This window comes from Oryctolagus cuniculus, chromosome 8, assembly GCF_051225735.1.
Source record: "Oryctolagus cuniculus isolate XC-2025 breed Fujian yellow rabbit chromosome 8, ASM5122573v1, whole genome shotgun sequence".
NCBI classification, from domain to species: domain Eukaryota; kingdom Metazoa; phylum Chordata; class Mammalia; order Lagomorpha; family Leporidae; genus Oryctolagus; species Oryctolagus cuniculus.
In genome coordinates this window covers 36,106,112-36,126,512 of record NC_142874.1, presented here as the reverse complement: position 1 = coordinate 36,126,512, position 20,401 = coordinate 36,106,112, and the positions used below count along the sequence as shown (strand labels likewise).

At 38.2% G+C, this 20,401-nt stretch overlaps 1 pseudogene; it reads right to left on the bottom strand.

Annotated features, from left to right (window-relative positions):
• Positions 1 to 3,724: 3,724 nt before the first annotated feature.
• On the bottom strand, positions 3,725 to 18,799 carry LOC100347421 (methionine aminopeptidase 2-like; annotated as a pseudogene).
• Between the last annotated feature and the right edge of the window lie 1,602 nt (positions 18,800 to 20,401).

Below are 20,401 nucleotides of genomic sequence, written 5' to 3'. Positions count from 1 at the left end.
CCATCTGCTGGCCCACTCCCCAGATGGCCACAACAGCAGAGCTGCACCAATCTGAAGCCAGGAGCCAGGAGCCTCCTCTGGGCCTCCCATGTGGGTTCAGGGGCTCAATGACTTGGGCCATCCTCCACTGCCATCCCAGGCCATGGCAGACAGCTGTATGGGAAGTGGAGCAGCCGGGACACGAACCGGCGCCCATATGGGATGCCGGTGCTTCAAGCCAAGGCATCAACGCACTGTGCCACAGCGGCGGCCCCTGTTTTTAGTAATCTTTCTTTTTTTTATATTCCCATTTCTGTCTAACTAACCTTAAAACTTACTTACTCCTTTCAAATGTTTCACATGCACTTCCTTGTAGTCTGCATCCTTCTCTGCATTTAATCTATTCTGTATAGTACTTAGAAACATACAACTTTCAGAAAGATTGATATTATGAATTCAAAGTCCTTAAAATATATACTGACCTAGAAATAAAGCAATAGAGGTTTTCAGAAATATAGATTTAAAAGACAACTTTTAAATAAATAATATCAGTTTTAGGTTGCTGCACTAAAATAGACTCTAAATTTGACAATACAAATGCATAAGACTGTTCATGGCAACATTATATGTGACTTTGAAATATTGAGAAAAAAATGAATACCCATATAAGTTCAGAGTTGTGGATCACCTACAACAGCTCTGTACCATGGAGTACTTATAGCTGTGTGAACAAATGAAGAAGGAATCTATGACATTGCACGGAATGAACTACACAATATAATGTGAGGTATAAAAATGTCACAATATCTCTTATATGTGACCCACTAAGTAGAACAGAAAGGGCTAAAAGAAAACAGATAATTGCTCCCCTTTTGTGCAAAAGAAGTGCAGTTCAAATAAGTTAGACTCTAACAAGAGTAATCACTTACAGGGGTGTGAGAAAACAGAAGAGGGCAAGCAGATAACTGAGGCTGAGGCTATAGGGGCAAATAGTAGCACTCTGAATGTATCTGCTACCTTTTTGTATGAGGAGGCCCCAAAGTTATGGAAAAATAGAATTTTGAGAAAGTATGAATTTTCCAAGAACTCTTTGAAGCCCCTTCATATAGTTATGACAAATAGGCTCTGGTAATGGTTCACAGATATGAAAATTAAGAAAATATATGAAATCAGTACAAAATGAGGGAAATCTAAAATAGAGTAAAATGAGCTGCAAATGAACTAAATTATGAACCATTAATATAACCACATTATAGTAGCTGATAAAAATCTAATCATGGCAATTTTGGAAAATGCTATTTTGTGGTCTGATAGAATACCTAAGAAGAACTGTACCTAGATACCCTATTCTAGTTACTAAGCATGTTTCAAATAGAAGTTTGCTTTGTTATTCTGAAACAACCCTATGTGTTTACCAAGAATGGACAAGCAAGTGTACATACAGTATTTTGTCTTTTATCTAACATTGTCCTCTGGAGCTCATTCCACATATATATTAGGGCACTTTGAAGAATTCATAGAAAACTGGAATTCAAAGATAAATTTATTTTGGTAGGAAAAATTTTCAATCCATGATTTATTTTTTATATGAATGCATTTATTTAACTTTTTGAACTCATGCATGAAGTTAAAAACTGTTTTGCTCCAAGATAAACATAGTTTAATTCCATTTCCACAAAATTTTGAAGTATTCTTGTATATTTTGAAAGAAAAAATTTATAAATGGTGAAACAGAGAAAGGTAAATTTGACTCTGTAGGTTGGATTGGAATTAAGATATAAGTATGAATTCATGGTTTTGGTTATTTATATAGAGAGTTAGAGTGTTATAGAAATATGGATTTATGGATCGGATTGGATTACTATACACAGTTTTATTTCCTAGGCCATTCTGCTGACATGGCCTAGAAACAACCTTAGCAACACTACAAATGAGGATGCTTCGTCCCAGACCTTGATTTGGAGAAATTGCTGATCCTCTGGCTAGGGCTGAGATTGTATAAGATGTGCCTGAAGTATTCTGCTATCAGAGTAAGGCTGTCTTCAAAAGACAATGGAGTTTTATGGAAAAGATACATAAGTCATTGAAGAAGCTCCCATTGCACCAATCTAAGATAACTTAGTATATAAAATAAGTAATTTAGTATTACATTGAAATGAGTAGTATAGAGTAAATATGCACAGATCCATATGGATATAGATAAAGAACTGAATTAGTTAATAAGGATGCAGAAAAACCTTTTCCTTACAAAAGAATTCCAGTTAGTAAATGTGGAAGGAATTATGGAAATACAAAATACATCTTTTTGCTGACAAGAACTAATGGATGCTAAAATTATTTTATAAAAGTATTATATCAAATAGCATGTGTAAAATACCACACAGAAGATTCTTAATAGTGACCAAGAGGAAATAGCAGCTTATTTTTTTTCTGACAATTATTCATCTAATTATTTGAAACTCAGAGTTAAAAAAAAGGCAGAGAGAGAGAGAGAGAGAGAGAGAGAGAGAGAGAGAGAGTTCTTCTATCTGCAGGTTCAATCCCCAGATGGCTGCAACTGCTGGAGTTTTGCTGACCTGAAGCCAGGAGCCAGGAGCATCTTCTGGTCTTCCACATGGGTGCAGGGGCCCAAGGACCTGGGCCATCCTCCACTGCCCTCCTAGGCCACAACAGAGAGGTGGATCAGAAGTGGAGCAGCTGGGACTCTAACCAGCACCCATATGGGATGCCAGCAGCACAGGCAGCAGCCTCACCCACCAAGCCACAGCGCCAGCACTAAAATAGTAGCTTTATAACAAGATAGTCAGGTAGATATCATGTAAATGAAGTCATCCAAGTGAACATCACCAGAATTAGGACACTCGGACATGTTCTTCTGATAGGTGTTAAAACTGGCTCCACAATGCTCCTCTGGTATTCTTATCCAAAACACATAAACTCATCTAATAATGAGAATCTGTGAAATAATTTCAGTTGGGGTCACGTCTACCAAATATGATCAGTTTTCTTTAAATGTTCCCAAATCATGAAAGACAAAATAAGATTGAGGAACTGTCATAAATTGGAGGAGAAAATAGACAATGACCACGAAATGCGATGTGGACTGGGCTGGATTTGAATCATAAAAAGGCCATGAGTGGCTCAAATGTTGAAGTCTGAGTAACAGGGTTAATGTTATATGAATGTCAATTTTCTGGTTTTGATATGGCTGTATGGTACTTTAGGATTTAAAATTAGGGGAATCTTGGATGAAATGTATACAGAAAAACTGAACTACTTTTCATTTCTTGGTAGGTCAAAAGTTATTTCAAGACAGCAAGTTAAACAAAGAAAAAAAATCATCAGATTCAACAGCAGTGCAGACAAAGAAGTATCTATAAGAAAGTTTATTGCAATAATATTAAAATAATAAGGTATTGGAAATATCATTGTTGTAAAAATAGTGAATCTGCATAGCCACATAATGACGTGTTCTGCAGCATTAAATTTATTACTTCTTTCAGGTCTTTAAATGTCTTTATTTTTTAGCAAATGAACTACAGGCCAGTTAAAAAAATCAGCACCAGAAGGTATAGATCTGAATGTACCCATTTGAAGCACTCAGTGAAGAATATGGCTGTATAAATATCCAGAAAACAGCTCTTTTGTGTGTTCAGAACAAAATGCGTTAAGACATTCCTAACTAATTTGAGATTTATAGCATTTTTCTTGATAATTGCATTATATGGTTTGCCACTGGTTAATTTTATATAAAACTGATAATAGTATTGCATAGGTCCACTGTTAAAACAGACAACACATCACCAGTTAATTCTGGCATAATGTATTCTACCACAGCTTCAAAAATAAATATGTTGATGTGGCTTTGAACTAGGTTTAAAAGTTTATATCCTCTGCTGACCACGTCTTTACATATTGAATGCAACAGTATGGTATATACACGCTGTGTTGTGTATGATCTTTTAATAACACATCAATGTGGGTCCTGATCTACAGTATTCATGTCACAAAGGCTCTTCAGAAACATCAAGTATTTACTCTTTCCCAAGCAATCTAGCCATCTACAGCAGAAGGTAAGGGTACCAAAGTTTTCCTTGATGACATTTAACAAGTGTTTTTCTCTTGGAAGCCTTAATGGTACATGTCTGACATCAAATGCTTTCATGTAATGTGAATACTTCGTATCATCATAAATAGCTCCTTTTCCTGTATTACAGAAGGTTTCAGTGACATACATTTCTCCCTCCTCCATTCTCATTGCCTCCCTTCCTTTCACAGCAGGCACTGTTTTCTCAGATTGTCTTCTATTTGGCCCAATTGAATGTATATTTAGATTATGAACTAGTTTCATTTGATGTGTTTTCCCATCTATCAACTCCATAAGATTCTATAGTTATGAATGACATCACTAATGCATTCCAGCACAGCTTCCTCTAGCATCAGCGACATCTTATATAGCTTTTAATAACGTGCCACATTGAAGATCAAAAGTGGTGATAAAATCAGTCATTAATTATACCATTTATATGTGTTTCAAAGTCTGCCTTACAGATGTCATCATACTGTAGCACCATTGTGCCACTAGCATTGGGAGTACAGTGGGAAGCACAGTTATTGAGAGAATACCCACTAGGAAAAGCCAGGGTTACCTTTAATCTACTCTCTTTTATTTACTTTTGTGAACAGTCTTCCAATTTTTTTTTTTTTTTTGACAGGCAGAGTTAGACAGTGAGAGAGAGAGACAGAGAGAAAGGTCTTCCTTCTGTTGGTTCACCCCCCAAATGGCTGCTATGGCCGGCTCACTGAGCAGATCCAAAGCCAGGAGCCAGGGTCTTCCTCCTGGTCTCCCATGCGGGTGCAGGGTCCAAGCACTTGGGCCATCCTCCACTGCCTTCCCGGGCCACAGCAGAGAGCTGGACTGGAAGAGGAGCAACCAGGACAGAATCCGGCGCCCCAAACAGGACTAGAACCCAGGGTGCCGGAGCTGCAGGCAAAGGATTAACCTAGTGAGCTGCGGCGCTGGCCTAGTGTTCCAACTTTCTAAAGATTTCTATCATGACCATCCCAGGCTTGTTCAGTATCTCATTACTTATTTTCTTATTTGTTGATGTGCTTCTGCAATTCCTTGAAGATCTTCCCAAATGTCTTCAATAGCTGGATATAATACTCTCTTTTATTCTATCACTAGTAGTTCTCTAAGCAGTAGTTTGCCTGTCTTACATGGGTGGGTATATTTGTGTTCTTATTCGATTAGAGATACACCATTATGATACTGGTCACATATTGGAACTGTGGGAGGGTCTACATGGACTTTCGATTGTCTCTCTATCTATTTCTTGTTCTTTCTAGTTGCTCCATCTCCATAACCATTTGTATCTACATCATCATCATCTTGCTTTCTCTTCCAAGGTTTGCCTTTACAGCTGTTTTGCAATCTCATCCACTGAGGCCCCCAATTTTTTCTTGGGTTCTTGCTATCCAGCTACTTTTACTCTTTTTCTTCTTCCATCTTTTTTTTTTTCTTGTCTGCTTCCTTGGCTGTAGAGGTGGTTGCCTCTTAAATCATCTCGACCCAGGACACCATTCAAATGCCTCCTGGAGGCTGCTGCCTCCCTTACAAATACTTTCTGACATGAAAAAGTATGCATGACATATAAGTGAAAAATAATTTAAGGAGTTCTGTAATATCACTTTAAATAACAATAATATGGACATACACTCATAAAATAAATGTTTATGTGACTATCTCTGTGGGTTTGACCTGTGGTTTATTATTTTTATTTTGCTTTGATTTGTGTTTTAGTTTTTGATTTTCCAAGTTGAGCAAACATGCATAACTTTTATAGCAAGCATAGTCCAATAACACCTAAACTTGATATTCTAAACTTTCCTGAAGAAGCATGAAACTCTAATATAAGTAAAAATAATTCTTACTACATTTAGACTAGGGCAGATAAAATATTTTAACCCGTTAAACAAAGAACACATTACTCAGTCTTTATAAGAGCACCCTGTTCTACAATAGTTTATAGCACACACTCAACGTTCTTGGAGTATAGTTGAAACTCCATTCCTTTTAACTAATTAATTAATTCATTTATATAAAGGGAATGGATTTCATGTATTTAATATATACAGCTTGTGTTTTTAAAATTTTTGTTTGTTTGTTTGAGAAGGATAGTTACAGAAAGAGGGAGAAACAGAGAGGTCTTCCATCTGCTGGTTCACTTCTCATATGGCTGCAACAGCCAGAGCTGGGCCGATCTGAAGCCAGGAGCCGAGAACCAGGAGCTTCTTCTGAGTCTGCCATGTGAGTTCAGGGTCCCAAGGACTTGGGTCATCTTCCACTGCTTTCCCAGGCCAAAAGCAGAGAGCTGGATCAGACAAGGAAAACCCAGGATATGAACTGGCTGATATGGGACGCCAGTGAGTCAAAAGGAGGCTTAGCCTACTATATCACAGCGCTGGACCCAAAATATATATATATACAATTTTCAGAATTTGATGATACTTCCTATGTACCTTCCCTCCCTTTCTGGATCACTCCTACCCTCTCTACTTCTTTCTTATTTTTATTTTAATTTCACAATAACATACTTTCAATTAACTTTACAATCACAGGTCTAATCCTCCACCAAAAAAAGAACTCAACAAGTAGTAAGCAGAGAATCACTTGTCCTCGGGAGTATAGACAATGGCTACAATCAATAATCAATTCTCAAGATGTTAATTTTACTCATATACATTACCTTTTGGTACTCTTTTTTATTAAATATTTATTTTATTTATTTGAAAGACAAAGTTGCAGAGAGAGGTAGAGACAGAGAGAGAGGTCTTCCATCTGCTGGTTCACTCTCCAGATGGCCGCAACGGACAGAACTGTGCCAGTCTGAAGCCAGGAGCTTCTTTTGGGTTTCCCAGGTAGGTGCAGGGGCCCAAGGACTTGGGCCATCTTCTACTGCTTTCCCAAGCCACAGCAGAGAGCTGGATCGGAAAAGGAGTAGCTGGATCTTGAACCGGCGCCCATATGGGATGCCAGCACTTCAGGCCAGGGCTTTAACCCGCCGCACCACAGCACGAGCCCCAGCTTTTTGTACTCCATATATTAGTTACAAAAAATTGAAAACATATAGGATTTTGTCTTGTCATGACTGGCTCATTTCACTAAGCATAATGGTCTTCAATTGCATCCATTTTGTTGCAAAAGACTTGGTTTCATTCTTTTTTATAGTCCAGTAGCATTCCATTATTTTCTTATCTAGTCATCAGGTGGTGGATAACTACATTGAATTTATATTTTAGCTGTTGTGAATTGAGCGGATATAAACATGAAAGTATAGATACTTCATTTATATGCTGATTTAATTTCTTCTGGGTAAATTCTCTAGAGTGGGATGGTTATGCTTGGCAGATAAATTTGCTGTGTGTTTTCAGAAGCTTATTTTTGATATTGGCTTTGGTAGTGGCCATATTGGTCAGCTTTTCATTACTACAAGAAAACACTTGAACTAACTCAGTTTAAAAGAAAAATTTTCTATTTCGCTCATAGTCATACATTAGGTGACCACATGGGAGGGTGTCTGGTGAGGGTGGCTGATGGCAGTGGCTGACATCCTACAGAGAAAGGACCGCATGGCAAGTCAGGGAGCTGGGAGAACTACATGGGGCCAAATTCAGGCTTATATAACAATCCTCTTGTGGGAATTCAAAAGGTAGAGTGAGAAGCACCTTCCAAGTGCATGCCCCAGTCTCTCATTATACACCACCTTCTAATAGTTTCTCCCAATAGAATCACACTAAGAACCATACCTTTAGCACATGGACTTTGGAGAAACATTCAACATTCTTTAGTTCCTTAAAGATATATTTTCATTTTCAGGACATCCCTGCTCTATGTAGCGGAATCCCACAAATAATGGGCTTTCCACAAATAACGATGTTTCAGCTAGGAACTTCCTTCCTTCCTTCCTTCCTTCCTTCCTTCCTTCCTTCCCTCTCTCTCTCTCTCTTTTTTTTCTTTTGTAGTATTATCTATTGTTACAATTTGTTCCTAATATTTTGGAGGGAGATCTCCATATAACACTCGACATATTTTATTTTTAAGTAGGTTTTAAAAATTAAAAACCTATTAGCTAGACATATAAATTGCCTTTACTCAAAATAGTTTGTTGCTATGAGCACCTTGCAGAAGACCCTATCCAAAATATTTTTAGGTGCTTCAAAATTCTATTTTACATTTATTTAATATATATGTATGTATATATGTAGGAGTCTTTTTCTTTTTATTAATTAATTAATTAGTTAATTTTTTTGACAGGCAGAGTTAGACAGTGAGAGAGAGAGGCAGAGAGAGAGTTATAGATAGTGAGAGAGAGAGACAGAGAAAAGGGTCTTCCTTCCGTTGGTTCACTCCCATAATGGCTTCCACAGCCAGCGCACTGTGCCAATCCAAAGCCAGGAGCCGGTGCTTCCTCCTGGTCTCCCATGTGGGTGCAGGGCCCAAGCATTTGGGCCATCCTCCACCGCTCTACCGGGCCACAACAGAGAGTTGGACTGGAAGAGGAGCAACCGGGAATAGTACTCGGTGCCCTAACAGGGACTAGAACCCGGGGTGCCAGCGCTGCAGGTGGAGGATTAGCCAAGTGAGCTACGGCGCCGGCCCTATAGGAGTCTTTTTCAATGGCAGTTACTGATATATAAATTCACATCATAAAGATTTTTTGATGTCTTCTTAGAAAAAGCTTAATAATTTCTTGTTTTTATTTTTAAAATTATTTATTTATTGAAAGTCCCAGAGAGAGAGAGAGAGAGAGAGAGAGAGAGAAATCATCTATCCACTGGTTACTTCCCAAATGCCTACAATCAGTCAAGGTTGGGCCAATCTGAAGCCAGGAACTCCATCCAGGTTTCCATATGAGTGGCAGGAACTCAAATACTTTGGCCATCATCTTCTGTTTTTGCATGGAGCTAGATCAGAAGTAGAGTAATTGGAACTCCAAACAGCTTTCTGAAATGGATACAGGTAATCCAAGAAGCAGCTTAACAATGCCAACCCTAAAATCTTCTCAAGGAGGATCATTTTATAAAAAATTAGAGCTACTCGAAAAGTTAAAATGTTTTTTCTTTCATTTTTGTATTTTCATGACAGTAATGAAAATAGAAACATTTTTATGTTTGTTGACATCATTTAAAGTCAAGAAAGGAAGAATTTGTTCTGGTGATTGCATATTTGACAGCTGAAATAGTGGGTTTGGACAAATGTCTCTAGATTTATATGGTGCTTTTTTGTGTTTGTTTTGTTTTGTTGTTGTTGTTTTAGCATTGCCTCTCCAGTTGGCAGAAGAGTGGGTGAGAATTTTTCAGAACAGATGTTTATGGAAGATATTAAGCCATGGGCTTCACTGGGAATAATATAAGAATAGCCTTCAGTGAACTACTCTTGTCATCCTCTCCAGCTGTGAAATGCATCAATAGAAAAGTGTCACATTTTAAGACATTTTCTTCACAAAAGGTTTGATTTCTCTCAAATGTTTTGGACACTTACAATATCAAATAAAATATTTATTTTTATAACAAATACTGAGAAATGTAACAATACACATAATTTGATGCTTGAGAGAAACCATGAAAAACTGAAAAATTGAAAGGCGAGAAAAGCATTTTAGAGCTAGGATGCCAACCATCTACAGACATTCCAATAAGAAAAATTAATTTTGCAATTCCTTCAGGGTTAACTGATCCAAAATTAAGCTTCAGTAGACTAGACTGTTGCTAAGCAACTTGTGAGTTGCTGTGTTCGTAATTTTAGGCTTTAGTAACTGATTCATTGTTATAAGAATTCCCTATTGGTTCACAGAAACCAAAGACCTTTGTTGGAGAGAAGGCACAAAATAAAACAGTGCAGTCTAAAATTAAATAATTTAGCATTAGCTAGCTAGAATGTTACATTTGCTACACATGAATGACCACTGAAGAAATTCAATTTATGTATAGAATGAAAGTCATTTTGGAAAATTAATATTTAATATATTAATACATATTTTAAATTAATAATACCTATTGGGAACAAAATGCTGATGGTATCCTTATATCATTATTTTCCAGTAACCTTGTTCCTCTTTCTTGCAGTGAACCTTCTCTTTAAGGCAATGTCACTGTTTTATTTTCAATTCCACAATACAGTTGTGGAGCCTGGTAATAGAACTCACTCACAGCCATTTCATTATGGGAATGAAGTTCAATTAGAATAATGCCAGGCTTACTAATTCTTCGCATTCCAAGTTTCTTCCCTCCATCCAGTGTACCCTGTCAGTGAATGGATATGTCTATTTTGCCTAGGAGTTTGCCATTAGTAACTCCATCTGTGTGTGTGTGTGTGTGTGTGTGTATACACTCAGCAACTTGAATCTTAATAGTAATAAGGTAAATGTTTTGGCATTATCCTTTCTGTTTGTTTTGTTTTCCATCTCTCAAAACTTGGCAGTGGTAAAGGAGGTCACTTTGGAGGTAACTGCCTCTTGGAAAGTTTAATACCTATCCACCCTTCAATAGAAGAAAGGACAAGAAGCATCTATTGAAATAATACAATAGATGTGAAACCACCTGGTTCTATTTCTCATGGCTTCTCTAGTCTGTTAGCATTTTGCATCTTACCCAGGTTTATGCTATCAGTATTGAGCACATAACTGTTGAAGAGTTGATATGTATTACACTCTCCAAGTGGAAGCTCCAAAATAATCTTCCTCATTCTGAAGCAAGGTACTAGGCAAGTAGGCATGGTTCCTATGCCCGGCACTCAGGAAATTATCCTAATGAGCCTACAAACAGGGAGCCCAGGAAACCCAGCCAACCTCACTCAGCTTGCCATTCAAAGGCAACCTTCTCCGAGTTGTTCCTGGAGTACCTCTTCTTGGCTACAACTGGCAGCTTTCTTTCATTTTGAACTACAAGTAACAAGTAGGTCTGGCTTTCATTTACCCAAATGTGTTGCCACCTAAAGAATCTCTGCATTTTTAATATCATTTAATGAGGTGACCAAATGGCATGCCCAAGACTACTGATCATGGATAACTGCTTAAGAAGAATATTTTTGGTGTACTAGTTAAGGCCAGATCAAGAAATAGCAGCCTGGGATGGACCTGCCTGCCTGCAGATGGGCTTGTTCTGTAACTGGTGTTGTCCACCATTGTATCTTTTAGTGGCTATTTAAATTGTCTTTACTAATATTCCTTTGGTATCTGTATATTCAAAATTAACAGTGCTAATTGGCTAAGTGTGGACAGAATCAAATGCTTTCCCAGGTTGGGGACCACTTCAGAGGAAACTGGAGCAAAAGGCAACTTAAGCTGTTCTTTACAGGATTGCAATTCATGTGTAATTCCTGCCAAAGTCTGTCTTTGCCAGAGGCCTATACCAGGAACTGTCCCTTCTTTGGCATTGGTGTCGATCATATTTAGGCAGAACTCTAAATATATTCCAGGTGACCACTTGTAAAGGAAGATTTCGCTTGGGCTCTTCCGGGCACCCTGGTCTTGTTGCAGATATTTTTCAGGTGAGGATAGAAGCCTCACTCATTTGCATTGCTGCTGGCTGTGTCATTGATGGTGTTAGGAACTTTCCATCCTCAGACCTCAGTGGATATCATGGATTGCATTCATGGAAAGCAATGGCCAATTGTATAATTCAGATAGGACAAGAGAATGAATACCTTCTTCCTGAATCCTCCTAAGCAGAGCCTCAGTGACCTAACTACCCAAACAAGATAAAACCCCATGGCAGTGTGCATGGGCACTAAGTGCTACTGATGATCAATAAACTCATGGGCTAACACTGCATAATGGGAGGTAATTTTTTTTTCTCAGAGGAACACTACAAACTCCAGTCCCATCAGAGGTAGTCTCGGAGGCCTTAGATTCAGAGGTGGCTGGTTATGAGATTTCTGCCCTCACAAACCAGCCAGTCCAAAATATGGATTGATTGGAAACTAAATTGGGAAACAAATTTTACTAGTTTAACAGTCTTTTCCAACAGAACAGCGCCTATGTGGTTTGCTTTCCAAGATGCAAGCCCACCATCTTGTGCCTTGAGTGTTTACATTGTTAACATATTCATATATTTAACTGAGATAGTTGCCATGCATTGACTATCTGTAACCAGTGGACTTGCCATTAGCCTGATTCCACTTATCCCACAGCACACTGTCATCCAATTGGCACTGTCCCTGAGATGGAAAATTCAAACTTCTTCTAAACTGCCTCCTATCCATGATCTGGGGCACCCCTGTAAGACGGGTGGCAGCTTCTCTCCTGTTTCCTGAATACTTAGTGACTAATGGATGACTTCACATCCTGGACCTACACACAACAAAAAATCATTTTCTCCACTCATCCCTTCTTTAGTAATTCGCATTTGCCTAAAGGGAGGTAAATGAGAGGTAATTCTCCACTTACAAAAAACCCCAGGGCAATATTGTATTCATGACAAACAAGGACTCTCAGCGCCTCTACTTTGCTCTTCCTCTGCCCCTGAAACCTAAATCATACTGATGCATTTGAGCTTTCTTTGACTTTGACCTTCCCATTATATATGTGTTAACCATTCTTCTCCCCTTTGGTAAATGTCATTGATATGCTGAATTCATGTGTATAATATTGGGATTCCCTACCACTTGGGGCTTGCTGAAATTGTTGTAGGTACCATCTTTCTAATCTATCAATCAAAGACTATTGATGCTAATCTTCAAGTGTCCCACTTTGGTATCTCATGTTTTTAAAGTACAACAAATATAAGGCCTGTCAAAATCAGAAAACCTTACAAAAATGATTTTTCACAATAGATACGTATTTTATGATTTAGTAGTTATGGAAGTATTTGTATTCTTACTATAACACACATAACCCACACATCCAGTGCACTCCATGATTCAATCAACATTACTGCTCTGATCGATGTATTCTTTTTTACAGCAAACAAAAGGAAGTCCACTGTAAGTTGGCCTTCAACAGCTCCTCATGAGTCTACTTGGTCTTCCTTATTACTCTAATTATAAAATGTTTTTCTCTACTTTTTAGGGTAAGTCATGCCTCACTGTTTGGAAGTTTCCTCCATTACTCAGGCTGCTCAAAAACTCCACAAATAATTGAGCTTAAAACAGAGGTCAGAACCTCAAGAGGTTTATTTTAATACAATGATTTGCAAGTTCTTTTCTGACTCAGTTCGGAAGTCATGGCTAAAAATTCTCAGTCGCATTTCTATAGCAGTCTGCTGAGATCCCCTTCCAATATCTTATCTTACCAAGTTCACACCCACAAGGGAAATCTATGGTATACTCCTACCTCTTATCCATCAGAGTTCAATTCTCAGCCAGGTACCCGTCAAACAGGGACAGCTCTGTTGTACTAAAATCCATGAAATTCTTCGATTTATTAACTCACAGGGAGCCCAGGACACCAAGCTGACCCCACCCTTTTTGTGACACAGAAGTTCTCTTGTATAGCTCTGGTTGGGTTTGCCGTTACACTATCCTGAGTGCCACCTTCTCTGAGACAGCTGTGTGTTTTTTGCAGCCAGAGGCTACAAAGAATTCTTTGCCTTTCATCTGTCTCTGTGAGTATGATGCCCTGCCATCAAAAGACTCTTTGAATGCTATTTCATGAGGCTTTTCACTTCCTTTTCATTTCTCATGAGAATATTTTAGTGATATTTTATCTCTTACCAAAACTCTTACCAATTGTAAATATTTTCCATGTTTTAATATGAAGCATTAACACAATACCTATGCATACAGCAAAACCTGAATTTCTTTTTCACATTAAGTATTTTCTATTATGGCCAAATTATTAAAATTAGCTGTGCATTTCCAAAGGATCGAAAGAAAGGGGAAATAAAAGAGAAAAATGTGGACTTGGCATTTGGTGCAGCAATGAAATCATCACTTGGGGTGCCCACATCCAGTATCTGAATGCCTCATTTGAGTCCCAGCTCTGTTTCCCATGTATCTCCCTGCTAATGTGCATCATGGGAGACAGCAGGTGATGACGTGGGTATGTAATCCCCACCACCCAAGAGGGAGACCACGATGGATTTCTGGCCTCCTGATACTGACCTGACTCAGCCCTGGCTATTGTCAGGAATTGAGGAAGTGAGTTAGTGGGTCGAAGATTGTTCCCTGTCTGTCACATATATACTATCTGTTTATTCTTTACAAATAAAATAAAAATAAATTCTGATATTTATACAGAAAAAAGAACACCAGATTCATAATTTGAGTTTACCCCAATTTTATCATAACTATTTATTACTTCATATCTTGTAAGAAATTTGATTCCATAAAAGCCCAAATTTGCAAAAGCAAAAAGATGTGAGGATGTTTTAAAAATATAGGAAGTAGGCCGGCGCCGCGGCTCAGTAGGCTAATCCTCCACCTTGCGGCGCTGGCACACCAGGTTCTAGTCCTGGTCGGGGTGCTGGATTCTGTCCTGGTTGCCCTTCTTCCAGGCCAGCTCTCTGCTGTGGCCAGGGAGTGCAGTGGAGGATGGCCCAAGTACTTGGGCCCTGCACCCCATGGGAGACCAGGATAAGTACCTGGCTCCTGCCATCGGATCAGCGCGGTGTGCCAGCCGCGGCAGCCATTGGAGGGTGAACCAACGGCAAAAAGGAAGACCTTTCTCTTTGTCTCTCTCTCTCTCACTGTCCACTCTGCCTGTCAAAAAAATAAATAAATAAATAAAAATTTAAAAAAAATATAGGAAGTAAATGAAAATAAGGAATCATTTATTGTCTTTGTATTTTTAAAAGATTTATTTATGTATTTGAAAGGCAGAGCTACAGAGAGGCAGAGGCAGAGAGAGAGGGCTTCCATCTGCTGATTCACTCCCCAAATGGCTGCTATGGCCGGAGCTACACCAATCTGAAGCCAGGAGCCAGGAGCTTCTTTCAGGTCTCCCATGCAGCTGCAGGGGCCCAGCAACTTGGGCCATCTTCTACTGCTTTCCAGGTCATAGCAGAGAGCTAGATTGGAAGTGGAGCATCCAAGACTCAAACCAGCACTCATATAGGGTGCCAGAACTGCAGGCGGCAGCTTTACATGCTACACCACAGCACTGGCTCCTCAAACTTTTTTTTTGTTTAATAAAGATAACCAATTTTGCCTATAATTGAATTTATTCACTAACAGATGTTGTATAATTTTTATTGTACTTTGGAGTTACTTACGATCATCAAAAATAATAGCTGAGACCTGGCCTTCACTTCAAAAATCTGATTTAATCGAGATGATGTTTACATATTGAAATATTTCTAAAATTTCCTCCAGTATGCCATTCTTCTTATAAGTGGGTCTGGATGTATGCAGGAAGATAACAAATAAATAAAGCTACAAAGAAAATAATTAACTAAATCCATCAATCAATTTGGGGTCTGGCTTTTGGCATAGCAGTTAAGTCCCTGCTTGAGGAACTCACATCCCTTATCAGAGTTCCTGGTTTGATTTCTGGCTATCCTGCTTCTGATCCCACTTCCTACTAACACGCACCCTGGAAAGCAATAGATGCTGGCTCAAGCACTTGAGTCCTTGACACCCATGTGGGAGACCCAGACTGACTTCCAGGTTTCTGGATTTGGCTTGGACTTATCCAGGCTTTTGTGGTCAATTGAGGAGTGAATCTGTGGATGGAAGATCTTGCTCTGTCTGTTCCTTTCTCTCTTCCTTTCAAATAATATGAGAATAAATAAATAAAATTAAAAGTACATTCGAGAGAGGGGCCTACACTCTTCAGGGGAAAATAACATTGATTTCAAAAGCAACTTCTACTTCAACTACTAGGCATTCTACATTCTTATACTGAGTTATTGATATTGAATTATGATAGTAATAATTAATTGGGCTGCTATAAATTAGAAATAAAATCTTTCAGTTCACTAACTCTGATACAGCTACAATAGAACATGATTAACTATGTGCATTACATGGAATCAATATAGTGTTTTGTTTTGTTAGTGTTAGTAAGTTCAGCTTTTAATATCTGACAAAAATAATTTTGTCTACTCTCTTACTTTTTAGTATTGTCCTCTTTCATTTGAAGCAATAAATATGTGAGGAAAAACTGGTCCTGCCATGTGATTCTGGACATGATATAAAGCAAGTGGCTCCAGTCTCCAAAATGGAAGGAGATGCCGGCATTCTGATTTTATCCAAAGCATTAAAATCACCAGTGCATCACCAGTACACTGAGAACTACGGGCGGATTTAGTTGCATTCATTTATTAGCAAATCTTAGCAGACAGTAATTCTGATGATGAACTGAAGAAAACAGGGCTGAATGAAGGAGTTGTAACTGCTTATGTTTAAGATCTTGTGAGCTCGTGTTATTTACCCAGTCGTAGCTCTCTGTAATTCTGTATTTTAAATAATCTCACAAAAGAGAAAAATTCTCTTTAAAAATAAAAAATAAATACATTAGAGGCATACTTTGCAGGTGCATTTAACAAAATTATATTTTGAGTTCAGCAGGTCTGTATTCCTAAAAGTGTTAAATTTCTAACTTACACAATAGAAACTAACTTGAATTGAATTGGTATAATTTATCTAGTATAAATGTTAAATAATCATGAAGGGAAGTCTTGTGACAGTAACCTGACATAAAAATCTATTTTTAAAATGGAAAGCAGGGATAAATTTTAATATATTGATAGAATACTATTTGCTTGCACAAAGGATATATGTATCTTTTTACAGCATATGTCAGTTTGTCAGCAAACAAGAGGTCTTCAAAAGTTTCTGAAATTTCAAATAATTTTGGTGCAAAATAAACGTATCATTAGTTTCATTTTTATTGAACTTTTTGAAGCACCATTGTATCTTATTTATATATAATTATTGTTTATGCATGTAATTATATAAAACAGCCCATTTTAAAGTGTAATACTCCTTTGATAATATTAATTAAAATTTATTACCACCATTGAATATGTAATTGGAAATGACTAGTTGTATTCACAATTTTTTTCAATTAAAATATGAATTGCTTATTTTATTTACAATAAAGTTTAAATTAGAAAAAATTAAGCACATTTCCAATAAAGAAAAACAGTTTAAACAAACACTTCTATCCAAAGTGTGTGCCCTACCAACTGGTGTCCTACAATAAGTTGAAGAATTTTGTGCTTTCAGATATAAACTAGCATTAAGAGTTGGTGAATGAGCCGGTGCTGTGGTGTAGTGGGTAAAGCCACTGCCTACAGCACCGGCATCCCACATGGGTGCTGGTTCCAGTCCTGGCTGCTCCACTTCTGACCCAGCTCTCTGCTGTGGCCTGGGAAAGCAGTGAAAGATGGCCCAAGTCCTTGGGCCCCTGCACCTGCAAGGGAGACCAGGAAGCAGCTCTTGACTCCTGGCTTCAGATCGGCAGAGCTCCAGCCATTGTGGCCATTTGGGGAGTGAACCAGCAGATGGAAGACCTCTCTCTCTCCCTCTGCCTCTCCTTCTTTCTCTGTGTAACAGACATTCAAATAATAAATAAGTAAATCTTTTTTTTTAAAGAGTGAATGTCTATATAGCCTAAAACTTTACTCCCTCCTTCAAGGAAAAACATAAACTTTTAGCTTTAATTGCGTGTAAGGGGAGAAACACATTTTTAATGAAGTTATAGGTTCCCTAGCATTAATTTTAGTAAAATGAGAAATGTCAATTTTGCACAAATTTATGCACTTATATAATTTCATAGTTTTAGAATCTATGTAAGTTGGAGTTCTGTGTCAAGTACTTCTTATTACCAATATGTACTTTTGTAGTATCATTTTGAGTACCTTTTGCTTAAATCAAAATTTTTAAAAACAAAACAAATGGTGGAGCATTTAAAGTGTCTTGCTCACTACCAGAACTTTTAATTTCTATAAATTTCCATAATTCAAAGCCACATATCAACATTGTAAGAGTATTTCCTAGCCCTTAAAATTAGACTATCTTTTTCTTTATCAACATAAACAAGAATTTGAAATAGAAAGTAATTGAAATCTGTTAGTCAAAAAAAGTTATCCTTCAGGGATTAAATAATATTTCTTCACATAAGTTTCTTTTACATGAATAAGATGTCAGAAACAATATGTGGGATTCTGCTTCTTGTGATGCTGGGATATTTGACTTTTGATATTATAATCTTTGGTGACACTCTCTATAACTAAGCAATCATGGAAAAAGCTGGGAAATCTTATCCTCTACCCTCTTTATGGGGACCACTAATTCTGCTTAGTCATTTACATTTACTTGTATAATGAGAATTGTTTAATGTGTGCATGTTCTTATGTGTCCATGTGTGTTGGAAAGAAGATGCCATGTGTTGGTTCATCTGCTATGTTTGTGGATCTTGATTCAATGGCCTAGAAAGCCAGATGAGCCATTTCTTCAGCCAGACACCGGCATTTCCTGTTCTTCTGTACACGTATCTCTCCTAGGCCTGGAATGGGAGGTGCAAGTGCAAGGACTACCTCACACAAGATGCAATGCTCTGCACTTTCCTCTGGCTCTTCAGGGACCTTCTCTGCAGCCTCCTGTGTCTGCACCCCCACTTCTTTCTGCATTCACATACGGACACTTTACTTCTCTAGGAACGTTCCTCTACAAACAAGCTCCGCATGTTACCGGGGTCGTAAGAGTGGACTGACTACCACTTGGACTGGAAAAGGCTGTGCAATCTTTCCTATGTTGGAGAAGGAGCAGCTGAACGCAGGAACATCCTGTGGCTCTCCTCTGTGATCTGAGGGCCATTTTCTGACATGTAACGAGAGCCTGGGAAGACAGCTTGGCTGCGATTCTGTGACCCATTTTCTGACCTTCCCAGACACACCCATGAGGACAATCTGACCAAGGCAAATTCCCCTTTAAATATACATTTCTCAGACCTCTTGGTAAACACACTATGGTATTTATGAGCAAAAGAGATAATGGATGTAATGGACAAGCCTTTTCAACAATAAGTTTTAACAGGATATATATGTTAAATAAACTTCAAATTTGATGGTTGATGGGCATAGCTTAGTAGAAAATGTCACGAGTGCTATGTAATAACTGTGGTACACGAGGGAGATGTTTCATTTTTCACATGACATTGTACTTGCAGTAGTCTGAGTTTCTGCAGCAGAAACAATATATAAGGATATGTTACGAAGGATTTTTCTCAAAGTCATAGGATCTGAGCAATCTCAAGACACACAAAGCTGGAGAACCAGGAGAGCCCATGTCAAGACACCAATGTCCCAGCTCACAGCCGTCAGCCAGGAGGATGTCTTTCTACACGCTGCAGGAGGGTAGCCCTTTTGTTCTATTCAGGGATTCAGTTTGGGATGAGGTCCTCATCAGCTTACTCCTTCTATTTATTCAAATGTTAATCCCATCCAGAAACCTCATTATGGATATACCAGAATAGTGATGGACCACATATCTAGGCTCCTCGTGATCCAGTGCAATTGACACGTAAAACTGAATGCCAAAATACTGTTTAAATATCTTTGGCTCCCATCTCCATCACTGAAACCTCATAGGTTATGCTTGACAAAGACGACACCACATTGTAGGGAGAGAGAACAGGGCGCTTTGTTGGGAATCTCAGATGCCTCCATGTTCTGCTGGTGCCTTGTGATTGGCAGTACCCTTTGTGTTTGAGGAGAATTTAGCACTGATGATGATCTCTGCTTCCTGTCAATCCGACTTGGCAAACTCATACTTTGAATTATTTCAAAAATATACAAAAAATTGTAGTTGTTGAACTGCCATGCATAAAACTATTCAACTTGTCTATATTTAATTAAAATAGTTTTAAAGGATTATTGTAGAAAGTTCATAATAAGAAATAAAAATAAATTCCATTCTGTCTCACCTCTGCTCTAACTGTACAAGCCGTCCTGGGTGCCTTTTTCAACTCTAACAGCTTTTAAGTTTCTTCTTTACTTTGTACTGTGGACACTCGACACAAAAGCAGCAATTTCTACTTGAAAGTGTCACCTTTGGCCTCAGGAGCACAGGAGTTGCTTCCCATTCCTTACTTTCCCACATTCTTCCTTTTCCCCAACTATGAACTATTTCATCCAGAGCTTGTTACCATTTTTCTCATTTTACTTTATTCCTTTAGAGGTAAGAGGAAAAAAAAAAAGAGGTTTTCTTTTCTTTTATCCTCAGAATGAAACATAAAAAAAAAACACAAGTATCTGTAAGTCAATCCATCAAGAGACAAGAAAATCTTATGTGGTAGCAACGGCTGCTAAAGAATTTTAAAAATGTACAGTCGGGGGCTAGTATTGAAGTGCAGTGGGTTAAGCCACTGCCTGTGAAGCCAGCATCCTACTTCTGAGTCCAGGTTGATCCACTTCCAACTCGGCTACCTGCTAATGTACCAGGGAAGGCAGCAAATGACCAAAGGACCAGGGTTCC